Genomic DNA, 15,329 nt, shown 5'->3' on the forward strand with positions numbered 1-15,329 from the left:
ACATATGACAAAGTAGAACCAAGATCAAATAACACAGATGCATCTCTGTGGCAAACTGAGACAATACATGTAATTACAGCATATGAAGCAATAGCATCTTCTCTCGCTGGGAGTGCATAGAAACAGGCCTAACCACCACCGGATCGATCTCCCCCTCTAGGGCGACCCCTAGCTGACTGACCCTCACCTCTAGCTACCTGAGTGGGTGGTGAAGTAACTGGAGCTAAAGTCGAGGGCTGACTCTTCTCCTGAGCTGGACCCCCAAGAAGACGAGGACACTGCCTCCTTATATGCCCAAACTCTCCACACTCATAACAACTCCCTGGTGCTGGATACGGGGACTGAAGGGAACCCCTAGCACCGGGATGACTAGCATATAGTATGGAAAAGCCCTGAACTGATGGAGCACGGGATGAACTATGGGTTGGAAGGGCTCTAAGTGATGAATGGCCCTAATGAAAACTGTGAGAACCAGGGTCCGATGATGCCCTATGCTGAGCTAGGCGAGTTGACTGAGCATGTCTGAATGGATGGCATCTACCGTTCTAAAATTGGCCTCTTGAAGGAGCGCCAGCAAAACTACCAGATCCCCGAGACCTCTTGGCCTCCCTCTCATCTCACTCTTGGCGACGAAGTGACTCAATCTCTCGAGCAATATCAACAACCAGCTCAAAAGTAGCACTTGACACCCTCTCTCTAGTCATGATAATCCAAAGTTGATATGTGAGGTCATCCACGAACCTCTTGATCCTCTCTATCCGTAGGAACCAACCAAACGGCATGACGAGCTAGCTATGAAAATCTCATCTCATACTACGTCACAATCATATCAGCCTGACGCAACTGCTCAAACTGCCTGTGCAGCTCCTCTCTACGAGACTATGGAACATACTTCTCCAAAAAGAGAGCGGAGAACTGCTTCCAGGTAAGGGGAGCTGCATCAACAAGCCTACGCCTCTCATAAGCCTCCCACCAAGTAAAGGCAGCTCCTGAAAACTGGAAAGTAATGAATGAGACCCCACTGGTCTCCAAAATTCCCGCGGTCCGAAGCATCCTCTAACACTTGTCCAATAAAACATGGGCATCCTCGCCCTATGCACCACTGAAAGTCGGAGGCTAAAGTCTACCAAACCTCTCCAATCGATGTTGATCGTCGTCAGGCATAACTGGTACCATACAATCCTGAGAGGGTGGAACCGGCTAGGCTGGAGGTTACCCTGGTGTTTGAAGTCCCTACACAACCTGCTCGAGTGTGCGAGCGGCAGGAGTCTGGGTGCCTCCCCCCGCTTGAAAAGTAGTTGCGGCCGTAGTAGCTAAGACCGCTTGAGCTAGGCCAGTGCACACTGATAGAATCTGGACTAGGACCTCCTAAAGGCCTGGAATAACAATCGGCACAGCCGGTGCCTGAGCTGGTCCTACTGGAGCGTTCGCAACTGGGACCTGATCATGAACTGGGTGGCTGGTGGATCTACAGGTGTTGCCCTAGCTGTTGTGCAGGCTATATCCCTGCCTCTACCACGGCCTCGACCGCGACCTCGGCCTCTAGTGGCCCCAACTAGTGGTACTAGTGGTCATCCATCCTGACCGGTAGAACATGTCCTCACCATCTGTGAGAGAACAGAATAATAGAAGTTTAGTACTAGAATCAACAGATTCGCACGACATGAATATCAAGAATGTGATATTTTTCCTAACGGTTCTACAGCCTCCCGAAGACAAGTATAGACGTCTCCATATCGATCCACGTGACTCTACTAAACTGGCTCATGACCCGTGAGACCTATGTAACCTAAGCTCTGATACCAACTTGTCACGACCCCAAACACCCCGGTCGTGATGGCGCCTATGACAGTACTAGGCCAGCCGAAACAACACGAACAATATAAATGTCTTTTGTAAATTCCTGTTGACAAATTTTATATACTTTCTGCCTAGGGATTTCCACATCTACGGTCAAAATTTTGCAAATGCGGGCCACTTCTGCGCCCAAAAATCTGCACCTGCAGTTATCACTTAACTCCTCACACACCGCACCTACGACCTAGGTCTTGCACCTGCTGTCTCGCAGATGCGGTCAAGATCTTCGCTTCTATAACCAGAACCACTTTTGTATTTTTTCCTTCCGCTCCTGCGTCTCGCACCTACGGTCTGATAGAACACAACAGCTGAAGCAGCTCATTTTCAATACCAAACTTTCCAACAACCTTCTGAATTCATCTTGAGGCCTTCGGGACCTCAACCAAAAATAAGAAAAAGTCACATAACATCATTCAAATTCATGCCAACCCTCGGAACACTCAAAACGACATCGAAACACCAAATCACCCTCGAATTGAAGCCTAAGGATTTCCAAACATTCGAATTCTGCAATCGATCCAAAAACCTATCAAACCTCATCCGAACGACTTGAAATTTTGCACACACGTCAAAAATGATACAACATACCTACTCCAATTTCTAGAATCTCATTCCGACCCCGATATCAAGATTTCCACTACCGACCGAAACATGTCAAATTTCCAATTTTGCAATTCAAGCTTTAATCTACCACGGACCTCCAAATGGCATTCCGAACACGCTCCTATGTCCCAAATCACCTAACGAAGTTATCCGAACCATAAAAACCAAATTCCGGGATTATTTACTCATAAGTCAACTTCCGGTTGATTTTTCCAACTAAAGCTCCCAAATAAGAAACTAAGTATCTCATTTCACTCCATGACCATTCCGAATATAAAACAACTAACACAATACAATGAAATATAGTTGAACACCACATAAAGAAGCAGAAATAGGGAGAACGGAACTGTAACTCATGAAACGACTAGCCAGGTCATTTCAGGAGTGATCTAGATGATCACATGACATAACATTTCATAAATCTCTAGAGAGGTTTAGTTACCTGAAATTATAATTGAAGAGATTTCTATGTCATGTCTTTATGGAAAAAAAGTGGTTGGAACCGATATAAAATTTTCATCGACGACATCTATGATAGCGCTAAATATATATGAGGACCTTAAATCTGGAGAAAAAAGTCAAGTAGAATTGGTTTCATATGAAACCATGTTGTTTTGGCCATATAGTTCAAACACTTGAAAATATAAAACCAAAAGAGTGTTCAATCACTTTTATCTATCTTATATGTCTAGCATGACATGAAAACTTGATATGCATGTAAACTCTATTTATATGACCTAACTTATATGATAATCCCTAAAGGATTTAAATCGCTTAAAGCATATATAATTCTTAGTCATGAAGTATTGCATTCTGAGTGCAATTGATGCACATAAGTATCTTGCCATAACTATAAGCATGATAATACAATAGTAAGAGTCTTGTGATGACCCGATAGGTCATCTCTTGTTTAAGAACCTAATTCTATGCTTTGAAGCCTTAAATACTTCATCTTAGACCTCCTCGATTTGTGTGCGTAGTGCGGGTGTTTTCCCGGAAGGCTTTTATGTTAAAAATTGAGAAAATATGAATTTTTTGCCTTAAAAACTATTTGAGTTGACTTCAGTCAATGTTTTGAGCAAAAGGACCCGGATTCATCTTTTGACAGTCCCGATGGGTCCGTATCGTGATTTGAGACTTGGGCGTATGCTCGGAATCAAATTCAGAAGTCCCTAACCAGAGTTATCGCACTTTGTTAAAATTTGAAAGTTTAAAAGCTTAATGACTTTGAAGTTTGACCAGTATTTGACTTTATTAATATTGGGTCCGTATTTTGATTTCAGAATAAGTTCACTAATAAATTTATGACCTTTTCTATCAAATTTGGTGAGAAACGGAGTTGGTTTGACGTGATTCGGATGCCCGGTTGTGAAAATAAAAGTTCATGAGTTTTCTTGAAAACTTCATTTGATTTGGCATTCAATTCGTAGTTCTAGGTATTATTTTGGTGATTTGATCGCGCGAGCAAGTTTGTATGATATTTTTAGACTTGTGTGCATGTTTGGTTTGGAGCCCCGAGAGCTCGGGTGAGTTTCGAATAGGCTACGAAGTGAATTTTTGGACTTAGGAAAAATGCTGGTGTGTTTTAGTTCTGGTTCAGGCCTCAGACCTCGCAATTGCCAGGTCAAGCTTTGCATTTGCGGCCTCTGTTAGGTTCACATTTGCGAGAAACTCCTCGTATTTGCGAAGATTAGCTGGGGCACCTCAGGTTCTCATCTGCGAACAATACTTCGCTTTTGCGAAGTGGGACTGGGGCAGGCTTGGTCACATTGGCGATCAATTTGGTCGCAAATGCGGAAGATCAGTGTTCACATTTGCGAACAAATCATCACAAATGCGATGACAGCAGAAATGGGAGGACTTCGCAATTGAGACTATTTCTTCGCATTTGCGGGGTTAGCATTTGCGAACACCAGGTCGCAAATACGACATCTGTGACTAATCAAATAGCTAAAAATGGGATTTTCTCTCATTCTTCAAATTTTCAAAACAAGAAAACCCTAGAAGCAATTTTCCCAAGCACTTTTCTTCCCCAAATCATAGGTAAGTGATCTTAATCTATTTTCTTTCAATCTTTCATTACATGTGCTAAGATTTCAACCTAAATCTAGTGTTTTCATTGTTGAAATTGGGGGTTTGGATAGAATTATGAATTTTTGTAAAATTGGGATTTAGACCTCAAATTGAGGTCAGACTCCAAAAACAATTACATAACCGAGCTCGGGGGGTGAATGGGCAATCGTATTTTGGTCCGAATTTCGGGTTTAGATCAAGAGAGCCTAGGGGTTGACTTTTGTTGGCTTTTCAATAATGACCTAAATTGAATCTTTTGCAATCGTGGGTAGTTCCTATGACTTAATTTGAATCATTTAGTTAGTAATTTGCTAGATTCTATTGGTTCAGAGGCTTGTTTGAAAGCCAAATCTGTGGTTGAGCTTTGAATTGATCCTTGGAGTGAGGTAAGTGTCGTGGTTAACCTTGACTTGAGGGATTAGGACTTGTTTTTGTATTTGCTACATGTTTAGATGTTGGGTACAACATATATATGAGGTGACGAGTACTTAAGCGTTGTTGTTGGGTTAAAGCATGTGGGTGGGATTGTTCCTTGTAATTTATTGCTTACTTTGATCATGTTATCCATGCTTAGACTAGTTACTTATTATATTGATCGTTCTTACTGTGTTTATGGTCTTTTTGTGATAATTGTGTATAGTTTCTAGAGTTGAGATTGGTGTTGTGGAACCATTGTTGACGTAAGGCTTGTTCTTGTTATTCTATCTCCTTGTTGTTACGTGTTCATTGTTATGTGGTAAGGGAGAGTGTTAATGCATGAAGGGTGATGTCATGTCGTATGTGAGTGTTAATGCACAAAGGGTGATGTCGTGTCATATTGTGAGTGTTAATGCACGAAGGGTGATGTCATGCCATGTTATGAGAGCTAATGCACGAAGGGTGATGTCGTGTCGTATCAATTGATTTATACTAAAAGTGAGAGTAAAAGCACGAAGGGTGATTATGTGCAATTTTCTTCATTGTGCTTGTTTGATTTTATTGGTTAAAGGCATATTGATTGTTCTGGTTATCATTTCCGTTGTATTTCTCGTATCTTGTACCCCCTTTAGATGTCCCCCTCCCAATAATACATGTTTAGCTTTTATTTGTTGTTATCTTGTACTTATATGATTATCTGTACAGGTTTATTACGTAGGTGTCTTGTCATATCCTCATCACTACTTTGTCGAGGTTAGGCTTGACACTTATGGAGTACATGGTGTCGGTTGCACTTATATTACACTCTGCACTTCTTGTGCAGACTTTGGACTGGCCCCAGCTATTCGTAAGGCGTAGCAGCTTAGATTTTCTCATTGGAGACTCAAGGTAGATCTCCTGACATCCGCAAACCTTGAAGTCCCCTCCTATTTTCCTTATTTTACTATTTCTTTTCGTGCAGAACAGTTATATTTATTTCAGACCCTATTTGTCGAAATTCTAGAAGATCGTGAGTTGTGACTCTAAATCTGGATTGTAGTAGATATTATGGGAATTTATGTTATTCCTCACTCAGTATTAGTTCATTTTGGCTTAATTGAATTTATTTATTGAAATTGAATGAAAATTGGCTTAAAGATTCTCTAATGTTGGCTTGCCTACCAAGTGAAATTAGGCTCCATCACAGTCCCCAAGGTGAGAATTCTTGATCGTGACAAGACTTTACCCCTATAGGAAGATATAGAAATGATGATTCTAACAGGATCATATTAGGATATTATATCTCTATCAAGAATGATGGTTTCAAGTTAATATGGCTGATTGTTTATCGAATCTCTACCAACGATCTTTTGAAGATGGTGCATAAGATTAGAATGCAAAGGCTCAAAGATGTCAATTGATTGTCTCATCAAGGGAAGTTAATATGCGTTGTACTCTTTTTTCCTTATAAGGTTTTGTCCCACTAGGTTTTCCTTGCAAGGTTTTTAACGAGGCAACCAAAAGGTCTATTGTTAGACTCTTTTTCCTTCGCTAGAATATTTTCCCACTGGGTTTTATTTTAGTTAAGGTTTTAACGAGGCACATTATCTGGTGAATAGACATTCAAGGGGAGTGTTATAAATAGAATTATATTTAAGGTGAATGCATATATTTTAGAGAGATTTTAAGGTTTGTTACTTTGTGGCTAAGTCACTTTTCTCCTATAAATAATGGATTATATTCCATTGTAATTCATCCCAAATCAATAAGAATTCTTTTTCTACTTTTCTGTGTAATACTCTTCTTCTTATTTTATTGTTCAATAATACTTTAAAAAATTTAGGTCTTATATTATGTTTTAGCTTTAGGCCCACATGTGTTTGTCTTGATTTAGTTTCAGTCCAAATGAAACACCTTTTTTCCCATTTTAGTACTTCCTTGAAGCTTGAAGAAACCCAAATATATAGGTAGTGGTTTTTAAAATATAATGCATTCCACTGTACCAGGAGCTTGCTATAGAGATGGGGTATAAAATATTCTCCACGTTTTTTGTGGAATGTGTACATGTATGTGATTTGTCATAGGCGGCTTTCCAGCCATGCTCAATGATCCCTTGGACGTGCCTTGTGGCATCCTAGCAAGCCTCTCAATGCCTAGCGCCACAGATGGCGCAGTGGTCTTGGTTGCGCCAAGTGACAAGCACGCATGTTCCTCTGTCTCCCCACCGATATCCCTCGACAGCGCCCAACCGCAGGCAGATGCCAACAGTGCCGCGCGCGTAGACCGTGATGCCAAAGACAAGGTTGCTGACAATGGATCTATTTCTACCTTGTAGAAAACTAAGTCCTTTTCATTGTAATTATAAAGTAGTTTTATTTCATGTACTTCCATTATGTTCCTCTAACTTAGTTAGGTCTAGTCTTGTAACTTTGGTTTTTTTTAAGCACTATTAGGGGGATTAAGCAATCAAACTTTCTAGCAAGCAAATTATTCTCTGTACTGGTGTCTCTCCCCCTCGAACCGTGTTGCTTTTCTATAATAGCTTTAATTAATGCAATCAAGATTTCTTTCATTCTCAATTCTCATTTTTGTTCTCTAAATTGCTCTTGACATCGGTTTTCCCATACAACACTGATAATCATGTCTAGCATACGGATGAGACCTTAGTTGGCGAATAGTAATTGCACTGACATCAGTTGATTAGTCTTACATCGCCCTTCCAAGAAATCTCAGGAAGGCGCCACGTAACAATTGGTATCATAGCCTAGGCTTGGCATCCGACGAGGGAGACATTGCCATTACCACCATTTCTGATCATGGAGAATCACGGGGACTGTATTGCGGCCCTTGAAGAGAAGGTTGATGTATTACGGGCCATCGTGGATACGGTGCCTGAACTAAGAACCAGCCTAGTACAAAGGTTGGATAACCTAGACAGCAGAATGCTCCAGACCGAAGTTGACATAGAAAACATCAGTCGTGATTCTGAGGGAGACCGACAAACGACAGCCACAGAGGCAGCCAAATGTTTTGGCAAATTCGAGGGCCTCCAATAGGAACGTGCCGAAATTTTAGCCTACAGGGCACAAGAGGCAGACAGGGTGACTGCCATGCAACAAACTATAGACAACTTGACAGGCTAGCTCAATGTTGTCAATGCTACTTTACAAGGCCTACTTTTAGGAGGCGGAACCAAATCAGGGGAGCTGCAAACCTCTCCCCCACGACACAAAAACTAAAAATTCCTAAGCCAAAGATATACAGTGGAGCTCAGAATGACAGAGAAGTGGAAAATATTATCTTTGACATCGAACAATGCTTCGATGTCATGGGGGCCTAGAAGAAGCTAAGAAGGTAGAAACTGTTGCCATGTATCTTCAGGGTGATGCTAGACTCTGGTAGCCAGTGAAGTACGAAGCCATCAGGGCCGGTGAAGATGCTCTCGAGACATGGGCAGAACTGATGGCAGCCATACGCCTACAGTTCTTCCCCAAAAACATTGAATACTATACAAGGAGAAAGCTACGGGAGCTACACCATACCAAATGAGCGGGGGACTACGTGCGAGAATTCTCCGCGCTCATGCTGAACATAAGTGACAAGGGGGACAAAGACAAACTCTTCACCTTCTTGGAAGGGTTGAAACCTTATGCCCGTATGGAGCTGCAAAGACAAAGGGTAGATACTCTACCCAAGGTGATCCAAGCAGTGGAATACCTTGGGGACTATCAAGTGGACGCTCGGAAGGATAGGCCTCAACAGCCTGCCCGAGCGGGTTATAAAGGGGGAAAGCCTAGCAATGGTAGCCCTAGAAGAAGTGGGGGAGATCAGAGGGCAACCAAATCTAAAGCTCCCTCCTCAGGTGGCAATAGTGTTGCGTCAAACAACAATGATCGGGGGAGAAAGCCCCCTTCAGGATGCCGTCATTGCAGTGAACCACATTGGAATAATGAATGCCTACATGCACAGATGAACGCCCATCAAGCTTTTGATGCTGGGATCGATGACGACACAGACGATGCGAACCAGACCGAACCAGTAGATGTTTTCAATGCAATTGTTGGCTCTATTTCTGAGGCCTTAGCAGAAACCAGTTCTTCTATCTGTATGAAGAAGGACCCTTGTCTAATCATCAAGAAAGGGAAAAAGAAGGCGGACGAGAGGGCTCCTCTTAAACAAGAGAGGACTTTAATGTTCGTCTAGATGAAAAGGTAAATGGCAAGCCCATTCGGGCGATGATAGACACGGGTTCTACCCACAACTACTTAGCCTCGACTTAGGTGGAGCACATTGGTCTAGTTGTAGGAAAGGGTAGAGGTCATGTCAAGTCTATCAACTCACCTCCTCTGCTAGTGGGTCGAATAGCCAAAGAGGTATTAGTGAAGCTTATCCCTTACGAAGGAAAATTCAACTTGCGAGTGTTGATTATAGATGACTTCGAGTTGATAGTTGGGTTGGAATTCCTAAGGCAAACCAACACTATGCAGACATGCTACTGATGATGGGAACAAACGGGTCCAATCCATTCATTATCCCATGCATGCCCTTGAAGATGGCCGCAGAGAACATCTTGGCCTTGCAGTTGAAGAAGGGGGTCAAAAGACATGAACCTACGTTCCTAGAAACCCTCTTCATTAAAGATATAGAACGTTCCTCAGGTCCCATTCCTACACTTGTGAAAGAGCTGCTACTGGAGTTTGAATATGTAATGACACAAGATATGCCAAAGAGACTCCCACCTAGGCGCATTATGGACCATGAGATTGAGTTAGTGCCGGGCACGAATCCACCCGCCCGGGCGCCTTATAGAATGTCACAACCCAAACTCATCGAGCTTTGGAGATAGTTGATAGAAATGCTAGACACGAGGATCATCGTGCCCTCCAAATCCTCATACGAGTCCCCTGTGCTATTCCAAAAGAAACATGATGGCAGCCTGTGACTATGTGTAGATTATTGGGCTCTATACAAAATCACTATGAAGAATAAGTACCCTATTCAACTAATGTCAGACTTGTTCGATAGAATGGGTGGTGCGATAGTGTTCACCAAGATAGACCTAAAGACAGGTTATTGTCAAGTTTGGATTACATAGGGTGATGAGCACAAGACGATCTGTGTGACAAGATATGGGTCGTACGACTTCCTAGTTATGTCGTTTGTCTTAACTAACGCTCCAGCCACATTTTGCACCCTGATGAACCAAGTCTTCCGAGAGTACATTGACGAATTCGTGGTGGTCTACTTGGATGACATTGTGGTATATTGCAAAACACTTAAAGAACACCTAGAGCACTTGTGGAAGGTCCTAGATCGATTGCAGGAGCACGAACTATATGTGAAGCTGTCCAAGTGCTCCTTTGATCAAATATAGATTGACTTCCTTGGACATGTCATCAAGTAAGGGCGAATCAAGATGGACCAACTGTAAGCACGTGATTTTTGCTTTACGGACAATCGCTCCAAAAAAGAAAATAAAAATAGTGACAAATGGTTTCGCTGTACAATTTTTCGATCTTTCCGTGACATGTGTTGGTAGTCGTTTGTGGGTCTGTCCATTTTGCATCTAGTCATTATCAAACAAAAATACAAAAAAATATATATATATATATATGTGTCGTTAAAAGAAAATTCAAAATATAAATATATGTGAGTCGTTCGTTCTAGGTTGTGATTTAACTTACTTAAATATTTTTTGTGATAATTATGTGGAAATGTTATAGTGTTGTTGATTTTAATTTTGCTATTTTATTTATTATTATTAAAAGAAAAAAAAAGTAAAAGAATGAGGGAAAACCGGTTTGGGCCCAAAAGAAATGAAATAAAATAGGCCCAAACCAGCACTCAGACCCAGTCCAAGTCCGGGCCTGCCCAGGTACCTCCTGAAACGACGCCGTTTCAGGCAAATAAATCTAAGCCGTCCGTCCAGGCCAATCCAACGGTTCAGAACCCCTTTCAACAACCCGTGTTCAAACCCGACCCAATAACCAATCCGACCCAACCCCTCATTTAAACCAAACGACCCCGTTTAACTACTGAACGACCCCGTCTTGTTTCTCACCCTCAGATCCAAGCCGTTGAGATCGTATGATCCAACGGCTCAGATCCAATCAACCCCCCCATATATAAACTCAGCCCTTTACCCCGCACCCCCTATCCGAACCCCCCCTTCAGTCATCTCCTTCCCCAACCCCTTCTCATCCTCGAACCCTAGCAGCCGCCCCAGTATCCCTCGCCATTAAAGCCGGCGGCATGAACGCCGATGACCGCCTCCTGAACACCCTAGGACCACCTCACTGACCTGAACACGAATCCACTAACCACGAGCCTCGAATCACTTTCGTTCGTCTCGAATCTTCATTTGAAGATTTGAGTCGAACCCGGATCTATGCCAAACCATCCCATCTTCATACCAGACACTCCCCTGACCTTCCTCGTGACCAAACCAAACTTGGTTTGGTCCGAATCTACCCACAACTCCCAAAAATCCAGATCTGGATATCCAGACTTTAGAACACATGCACTTGGGGAATCCGGCCGGTTTGGACATAGGTTTGAGGTCTAATAGACCTTAATCAAGGTGTTCTCATGTGAGAACACCCTGATTAAAGTTTGTTCGGCCTCAAAAGTTCGAAGTCGAGTTTGATTTGGGTCCGTTTGATTTCAAACTTTTTCAGTAAGTTTCCTTTTCTCTTTGTTTGGTTCTAATTAAGTTGTCATCATATTTCTTTGTGTTTGTTTGTTATTTTGTTATTTTTCAGTCGGATTTCTTCCATCTCTGTTAAAGGCCTTTTTATTTGGCCAATTGTCTTCTGTTTGTGTTCTGAATATACCCTGTGATATAGATTAGTCGTCAAACGAGTTTAATTCACATAAGTTCCCAGTGTTTGAACAAATTGGTCTGAAGTCATTCGGGACTCTATACGTGTTGTTCATATGAACGATTGACTGTTATGTGTTACGATTAATATAGTCGAGTCGATATATGTCGTCAATTAGTTTCAATCGTTAATGGTAACAACTTGATTCGTATTGCTTATTTCTGCTGTGATCGTATTTGAGTCCCATTAGGAACGGAATTGTATTGCCTGTTGATTTTGTTCAAATTAAATTAAAAGAACATCTAGGGGAAAGGTTATAATGGCAGATTCAGATTTTGGTTTTTAAACACAATGCCATTTGGTTTGGACCGTGGGCAGCATGTGTATGGTTAGCTTTAAGGGATTAAAATAATTGGACAGCATGTGTTGTCAGATTATATTCCTGCTGCCCATACTTTGGTTAATAAACAAGTGATCAGTACACTTTAACAACCAAAAAGAGAGAGGGGCTGTCAGGGATTTCATGGGGGCTTGGTTATTTAAAATAAGTAAGTGGAAAAGCAACAGGGGGGGCAATTTTGAGTTGTAAAACAGACTGTAAAGTGTTAAGGTTAGGATATAAAAGAGGAGACCTTCCATTAGAAAGGGGAGGATTTTCATTCTTTTGAGTCTTAAGAGATTTCGGTGAGTAAGAAAACTGAAAAGAAAAAAAGAAATTTTCAGAGCAATTTTACAAAAACATTGTCCAAAACTGCACAAAGAACTAAGTTGGTTAAGCTGTTCTGGCCAAGTCAGTTACTCGAACTGGGGCTGTTATTGTTCCATTAAGAGAAGTTTGTGTATCTTCTGCTGTGATTGTTACTGCACTAAGTTTCTGTGTGTTGTGGATTGAGTTCAGTCTTACTGATTATCGAAGCTGTGTTGGCTATTTGCTGAGCTTGTGTGACTATTGAATTTCCTTCGCTATTGCATCAAAATAGTCTAGTTTTCTCGACTGTCTCGTTATTCTGTTTCTGGGATCGATTGGTGGGTACTCGACCACTATGGATTTCATCGTTTGAAATTGCTGTTGGGTCGTTTGTGGGCTGTTGGTTGTTGTTGCTGTGTTTGCTGTTTGGTTGCCGGTTGCTGACATCTTTCTTCTTCTCCTGTCTATTGTCCAAACATCCAGGTACACGACTAATACTGTCAATGTAATCTGAGGTTGAGCATGAATACAAAGAGAAGAGTTGAAGATAGTTTATTTTATGTACAGCATGTACACTGAATGATCTGTGATGTATGATAGCCTATATTTTTGTTCGGATACTGGGTTAGCTTTAACACATAGTAACTGTAAATGTAGGGTAATTTGACATCCGATTGTGCGTGCAGGCTGTTGGATAAAAATTTTCAACCATGTAGTAGGCTGCAGTTTAGAAATTAATTGTGTTAGTGATTAGCATGTCTAGTAGCGCACGAAAACTATTCATCATTAGTTAATTGTTTTTCCCTTTAATAAACGGTCCCTTTATAACTGATAAACCACGCCTATAGAACCAAGAACAAGTTCACGACCTCAACCTCACAGGGGTCGAGCCCAGGTCGAAACAGACCAAGCAAGCCCTCATCGAACAAACAGTGGCCCAGGTCTGGCCCATTCCGCATGAGCTGGATTTGGGCCCGTAATGTTCAATCAGTTGTCCGTGTGCGTAGTCATATTTTCTTGTTCTATAAAAGCATTTTGAATCCTGTTGTAAATAACCAGCAAGCATGTAATTAACTAGGACTATCTCTGTTTTCAATTGGTAGAGACAAACGCGACAAGAAACGTAGTTGCTATAGGATATCCTTTTAAAAAAAAATAAAATGAGACGAGCCTCGCCGAATAAAAGGGACAAATTGCGGGGCCCTCACAAAATATATGTATTAATTACTTAGATTCCGGGACGGGCCGTTTAGCAAATTTCACGGCCCTACCCCAAAATAATAATGCGCTAGTTGCTTTAGGCGCGCCTTTAATAATGTTATCTCCCTAAACTCGGGTGCACATTTATGTGACCCAAATCCAAATCTCAACCAAGTCGAGATATGTCAATAACCACGGGTGCATTGATGTAACGTGGTTCGAGATATGTTTTCACGACGTTGCAAGTCCTATAAACTAACAGTGAATGATAAAAGCGGTTACAAGTTAAAATTGGCACGTTGGTTCATAATTGTATTTAAAATCAGATAATCAAGCCGAATATAACAGTTGAGCGACCGTGCTAGAACCACGGAACTCGGGAATGCCTAACACCTTCTCCCGGGTTAACAGAATTCCTTATCCAGATTTCTGGTACGCAGACTGTAATATGGAGTCATTCTTTTCCTCGATTCGGGATTAAAATTGGTGACTTGGGACACCCTAAATCTCCCAAGTGGCGACTCTGAAATAAATAAATAAATCCCGTTTTCGATTGTCCTTTAATTGGAAAAAACTCCCTTGCGCCCTCTCGGGCGCGGAAAAAGGAGGTGTGACAGCTCTGGCGACTCTGCTGGGGAACAGCACCCAGAACCACTGGTTCAGGGTTAAGAATTCGAGCTTAGAATAATTGTTACTATTTGGTTTTATTTATTATCTGATTTTATTACATGTTTTGAGCCTAATGTGCTAAGTGTTGCTTTTACCGCCTTGATATTATTTGGACTGTATATATAAACTGTGCTGAAACCCTTCTCTTCTCTCTTGAGGAGCGCACGCTGGTCGTGGCTTCTTTCTGTTAGTGTCATATGCCAAAATAGAACGAGGATTCGGAGGAGTTGCAAAGTCGGATGGCCTTTTGGTTACCGGTACACAGCTCCCATCCTCGGCTCGAGTTGTCCGCTCGGGTAAGCCAGGTCTAGAACAAGCACCTAGGTTTTACAGCTTAGCATAACATAACTTCATGCCGGATCCCTAGTAGGAACGCTTATTTGCATCATGTGCATTTGACTTAGGGGACTCAGCACAGGGGCTGGGTCCGTCTAGGACAGGCAACCTGAGAATAAAGACCATCCTGCTACATCCTGTTTGCTTTATGCATTTACTTGTTTCAAGGCTTGCATGCTGACCGGTTTCTGAATATCGGGAATGTTTGGAAAAGGAAGAGGAATAACGGTTAAGGGGTTACTTATTTATTCTTGAAAAGTCACAAAAATGGTCAAAGCTCTGCCAGAATTTTGAAAAAATGTGTGTCTTATTAATTTGTTTTTTAAAAAAAAAAAAAAAAGGAGTCTTTGATTCATTTTTAAGAGAAAAATAGGGTGTCCCCAAAATTCAATTTATGCCCGAACTACGTCAGTTTGATTCTCGCATGGTGTGGGATACGTAGGCAACCCCCATCGGGCTCAACTTGTTCTTTCAAAATAGAGGTATAAACTAAATAACGAAAGTTTTAAGGTAACATCGTACTTTTCAGAAACAACCAAAATTTCGTTTTTCTAGAAAAAATGTGTCGATTTGTGAGTCTGGATCTTTGCTTAATCACCCCAATAAACATGCAGAATGAGCATGAGTCCAAGTTTGCCGATGACAGTTAGAAGCAAAATTCCCCTGGAGGTACGATTATGGTGGGA

Source organism: Nicotiana sylvestris, chromosome 11 (genome assembly GCF_000393655.2).
Source record: "Nicotiana sylvestris chromosome 11, ASM39365v2, whole genome shotgun sequence".
NCBI classification, from domain to species: Eukaryota; Viridiplantae; Streptophyta; class Magnoliopsida; order Solanales; family Solanaceae; genus Nicotiana; species Nicotiana sylvestris.